This window comes from Tamandua tetradactyla, chromosome 3, assembly GCF_023851605.1.
Source record: "Tamandua tetradactyla isolate mTamTet1 chromosome 3, mTamTet1.pri, whole genome shotgun sequence".
Lineage (NCBI taxonomy): Eukaryota > Metazoa > Chordata > Mammalia > Pilosa > Myrmecophagidae > Tamandua > Tamandua tetradactyla.
In genome coordinates this window covers 128456311-128462642 of record NC_135329.1, presented here as the reverse complement: position 1 = coordinate 128462642, position 6332 = coordinate 128456311, and positions in this window count along the sequence as shown.

Sequence of the window (6332 nt, the reverse complement as noted above, 5' to 3'; positions counted from 1 at the left end):
ATTTACAAAATTTCATTGATCTTTTTTTCTTCCAGAATTACATTTCTAAAATTTAAAGTATGCATGACCAGAAACCTCTCTTTGAATTATGATTTTAAAATGATAAATAAAAGAACAAATTCCAAGTTGTATGGACATATATTGACAGGGCTTTTTTAGGAGGAGGGAATGGGACTTGACTATTGGAAACCATTCTGGGAAAGGTCTGTTTCCAGATATGTGGAGACTCCACAGTGGAGGAGGTCATCTCTATGACTCAGTAGGTGATTGATTATTAAGCACCTACTTTGTGTGAGATTCCTTAATGCTTGACATTTCTTAATGATGTCGAAGAATATTCCCTGTTCTCAGCCTCACTCTGCAGGCAATCTCCAAATGAGAAGGACTTAACTTGCAACTGTCTCAGCTGCTCTGGGGGTCTTTCATATAATGAATAAGATTCCCATGGCTGTGACCAAAATTTAAATTTGCAATCTCCTGACCCAACATCAACGCCAACAAGCAGACCTCAGTGAGTCAACAGGCAACTAAGAGAAGTCAGTGAAGGTCAGCAGTGACTCAAGTGGGTTGGTCAACAGAGAAGCTCAAGACTGAATACACTTGACTTTTAAATATGCTTGAATATATGTTCAACTTGACTTTTAACTATGCTCTGCATTCTTAGAATTTTTCTGTGCTTAATGATGTTTGAGAAAAGGAAATGTGAGGCACAAAATGTCAAACAAAAATTCAAGGAAAGCTATTTCATTGGAAATAAAGCATGATAGTTTGAATCAATAACAGTTGGGACTAAAATTAAAAAGCTTGTTTCTAAGTTCAAAATAATCCCACTCAACTTGGAACAGAAATCTGAAAGACAAGCAAAAATAACTGAAAGAGCAATGAAAACATAATAATGTCGATGATATTATCCATTATTCATTATTTGGACTATACGCTTTCCAAGATGTGACTCATCTAGTCCTCACAACAACCTGTGAGGTTGATATTGTTATTTCCCTGATTTTCAGGTGAGGAAATCAAAGCTCAGAGAGGTTAAATGATGTACCTGAAACCCTACAATGAGTAAACAGAGAACTGGGATTGAGACCAGGTCTGCCTGGCCACAATGCCATGGGATCTCTTTCTACAGGATCAGCATCGATAAATACCGGAATCATTAAAAGAAGGCAAGAGCCCAAGGAGAATGTCAGCAACAAGAGAAGGGAATATGATCTGGGTCTGGAAGGTGAATGAGATTGAGAGGTGAGAGCATTTCTCTGCAACATCTTATCTTGCTGATCATGAGGGTTGTTTGTTTAACTGGTTTATGGAAAGGGCGCATAGCTAAGCATGATGGGTGTGTTATGTGTGAGAGTCGGTAAAGAAAATGACCCCCTTAAAATGGATGGTCCAGTCCCCAAGTTGATCTTAGAATCATCTCATTGCCAAAATTTAAATTGACCTCAAAATGTGCCTCAAACACACTTTCATTTACAGTTTACCTCATTCAGACTCACCACTACCCAATGGTTTTACCCAAAAAAGCTGGGCCCCACCTCTCTGCTGCTGAGCAGTCACTGAAAAGTGAACTGGAAGGCATGAGGCTGACAGGCTCTTTCTCTTGGCTTCCCAGCCAGCTCCCTGACGGCCCAGGATTTGCCTATTCGAGTGACTTTAGGCCTTGGAGGTCAAATCACGCGTTTGTTTTGCAGTGCTGGATAATAGTGCCTCGACCAGATGTGAAATATATTGGGAAATCAGCCTTACAATTGGAAAGAAGCTCTGTGAGTCTGACAAACCCCATGCCGTAGGTAGAGAAAAGCGGTTTTCCATGGAGCTCAAGGAAAGCTCAGTCCTGATCTCTAACAAAAATCCAAGGTTATTACTGCCGCTGCCCCAAAGGACTCAAATGGGAAAATAATGCTAATGCATCACGGAGATGCTGAATCCCAGACCCTGAAAGCCATGAAATTTCAAACCTGACTGATTCTAATTTGAATTTAGCTGAGTGACAGAGAACAGCATGTTTCGTAGTATTCTTCTAACACTACCAAGTGCAATATATTGAGTTAAACATTAATTTTTTTTCCAAAGAAGCAGAAAACTTTGGGTATATAATCATGGTCATGATTACATTTCTGTTAATGGCTCACTTTAGGGGCATCATGACATTTTTCAAATCGTTGTACCTTTGAACACTTCACCTTGGCTTTGCATTTGATATTTTATTCTGGTGGTTGGTATTTATTTCTCTGATTATTTTATTTAATATTCCTTACATTTTTTATTTGAAATATTGCAAAACTATAGAAATGACCAGATAACAGATGTCTGTGTAGTTACCATGAAATTTAATTGCTAACATTTTGTCATATTTAATACTGATTTTTTTAAAAAAAAAAAAAAAGAACCCATCAGAGCCCTCTCTGCTTTCCCTACCTTTACATTAACTTGCTTCCTCCTCAGAGGTAGCCACTGTCCTGGGACACATTGTAAAACATTTGTCAGTATATACTTACAAGTAAATAAGCCGGTGTAAGGTTTACATATATAATATACTGTATATATTTTTACAACTTGCTTTTTATTTTCTTAGGGTGCTTCTAATTTTTTCTTGTGAGTATCTATTTGTAAATCTCCTTATGTATGCACAGAGTCTCTCTAATATTTGGAATTTTGTTTGCATATATTCGGTTTTATTAGATGTTATTAAACTGCCAGTTGTGCTAACTTACATTCATGCCAAGTATATAATATGCCCCATTTTCCCCCCATCTTTGCCAATAAACCTGGTGTTGTGAGCCATATAATTATTTTGCCAATTGGATGGTTATGACATGCTGTTTGCTAGGTTTTATATTTCCCTGATTACTAGTGAGGTTAAGTATCTTTTTATATGTTTGCTGATCATTCAGCTTTCTTCTATGAATTGCCTGTTCATATTTTTTGCCCATTTTTCTTTTGAGTTCATCATTCTCTCACAGATTTATTGGAGTTCTTTATATAATCTGGATACCATTCTTTTGTTGGTTGTACTTATTGTCCTTTACTTTCAAACATTCCAAGTCATAATGGTTTAGGGGTATAGCAAGCATATCCCGCATATAACTGGATTTTTTTAAAAATCTGTCTTTAAACCAAAAAGTTTCATCCATTTACAAATATTGTGATTACTTACATATTTTATTCATTTCTTCTTTTATATTTTGCTTTTCTAATTTCATTATTTTTTCTTTATTTCTTATCACCTTTTCCCTGCACTGATTTTGAAGTTAAACATTCTATTTCTATACTTTTACACTTTAACCTGCATATTTGACTTAACAAAATTTAAGGTTAAATAATGCCTGCACTTTATTCCTGACCAATGCAGGACCTTGGCACATTTTAATCACTCCTACACATTTTCTATGTGAGATAATTCAGTCCACCCTGTTTTCATGCATACCCGCGTTAGTCATTATTAGCATCACTGTTCTGTTTATAGTTAAAAATAATTTAAATTATCCATGTCTGCCAATTTCTTTGATTCCATTGCTTCTCAGATCTCATTTCTTCCTTTTGGGTTGATTTATTAATTTTCAAAGTACATTATATTTTAGTTCTTCTTCCACTTGAGGGTTTGCCCTCATTTTTGAATGAATATTTAGTATGGTATAGAACACTAGGTTGACAGTTATCTTCCCTCAGTACTCACAGAATATCAGATCCTTGTCTTTTGGTACCTATTGTTGCTGATAAAAAAAAGTCTGACAATCTATTTGTTGTATCTTAGTTGGTAATCTGTCTGTTCTTCCTGTTGACTTTTAGATTTTCTCTTTATATGCTGGAGTTTTATTAAGGAGAGTTTAAGTGTAATTAAAATAATAATAATAAATTCCCAGAGCTCACTGTGCTTCTGAATTATGAGAATTCATATCTGTTACCAATTCTGAAGAATTCTATTTCTTCCTTGAACTTATCCTCTTCTTCTGCCATGCCTAATCTAATCTAGCATTAGATACATGCTAGGCCATCTCAGTTGGTCCTGAAATGCCTCTCTACTACAAACTAGAACATTTTCTCGGGTCTTTTCCTTACTCATTCTCTACTAAGTGTGTTTAACCAGCTAGCCCATCTGCAGGAATAGAGCCAATTCTTCACATCTCCCTGTATACAAACCTAACTCCATATAATTGTGCAATGCCCTCCTACTTTAAATGGGGCAACTTACCCTGCCTCTTGACTCTGTGCTCAGACGTCATTCTTTTGATCAAGAAAATGAGGCAGAAGCGACAGTGTGCCAGCTGTTTGCATCTCTGTCACTGACATGAAAACATGCCCAGGATAATCTGCTGGAGATTGAGAAACACATGGAACAGAGCTCTGACACACCAGCCAAGGGCAGCCAAGATCAGTCAACAGCCAGCTGATCCCCAACATGTGAGCAAGTCCAGCCAAGGTCAGCTGAGCCACCCAGCTGACTCCAGACACATGAGCAATAAATGCTTGTTGTTGTATGCCCCTGAGGTTCTGTGGCAGTAGTTTTATTGTGGAAGTAGATCACTATACACCATCCATTGACATTTTTATTTCAATGTGTTTCGCATTTGCAAGTACTCTGTTACTTTTTCAAATCTGGCTTTTTCTTTACATTTGTCTTATTTTTTCTATATGATTTCTATTCTTTCTTTTGTATATTTCATCATTGTACAGTATTTTATGATGTCTTTCGGATTGTTTAATTATCTCAAGTTCTTGGGGTGCTGATCTTCCCATTGTATCTGCTGATTTCTCTCAGAAGGGATTGTTCCTCTCACTTTTTTGAGCCCATCTCTCTTTTGAATATGGGTGTCCAGCACAATCTGTTTTATGAAAGTATCCCCAGGGAGTGGTCTTGTATTTGTTTCTGCCAGAGGCTCCAAGGTTATTCCCAGTCCGGGACCAGTTTTACATTAATTTCTTATCCTGAGGACTTCAGAACTGTCTGGGGAGGATTAATTGACATTCAACAGCTACATGTGACATATTACCTCTCCTGAGAGATTTTTCTACCCATATTCTTTGACAGAGACAAACCTCTTTCACATCTCAGAACCAGTCTCCTGAATGCTTAATCCCCTTCCACTGGGAGGTAGAGCATTCCCAAGGTCTCACTTTATGCAGGGGTTTTGAATCCAGCTCCCACCTCCTGCAGGCCAGGCCCAGGTTCCCTGTCCTGTTGAAACCCCAGCACCTCAGCACGAAGTCTGACCCCCTTTGGGACTACACTGGCATTAGCTCATGAGCTTCGTTTCTGAAACGTAGTGTTATCCCTTTCATTCTTTAAAGCTCACCCACGTTAAGTTTTATTCTCCTTGGCTTTACTTAAGGAGAGTTGTCCATGTTCCTTGGTGTGCCACATCACTTACAAATGCTTTGTTTAATAAGCAAAAAAATACTGTAAGAAATCAAAGAGGGCTTTGTTTTACTTACCGAGTCTCAGACAAAAGGAAACATGGTTAGCACAGAGACTATGGGCCAGGGCATGAGTTTTTCTTTAAAATAGCCTTGAATTGACTCCCAGGGGTGTAAACCTTCCTGGCAATGTGGGACAGAAATCCTAGAATGAGCTGGGACTCAGCACCAAGGAATTGAGAAAATCTTTTAGACCAAAAGGGGGAAGAGTGAAATGAGACAAAACAAAGTGCCATTGGCTGCAAGGTTTCAAATAGAGCTGAGAGGTTATCCTAGAGGTTATTCTTACACATTATATAGATATCACCTTTTTAGTTAAGATATATTGGAGAGGTTGGAGGGAAGTGCCTGATAATGTAGAACTGTGTTCCAGTAGCCATGTTTCTTGAAGATGATTGTATAATGATATAGCTATTGCAGTATGACTGTGTGATTGTGAAAACCTTGTGTCTGATGCTCCTTTTATATACGGTATGGACAGATGAGTAAAACACATGGATCGAAAATAAGTAAATAATAAGGGGAACAAATGTTAAAATAAATTTAGTAGGTTGAAATGCTAGTGATCAGTGAAAGGAAGTGATAAGGGGTATAGAAAAAATGGGGGAAACAAAGGCCAAAATATTTTTGGTAGATGGAAATACCAGCAGTCAATGAGAGGGAGGGGTAAGGGGTATGGTGTGTGTGAGTTTTTTCTTTTTTCTTTTTATTTCTTTTTCTGAATTGATGCAAATATTCTAAGAAATGATCACGGTGATGAATATACAACTATGTGATGATACTGTGAGTTATTGATTATATACCAAGAATGGAATGCTCATATGATAAGAATGTTCATGTTTGTATGTTTTTGTTTTAAAAAAAATTTTTAAATTAAAAATTAAAAAAAATAGCCTTGATTTTTATAAAGCACC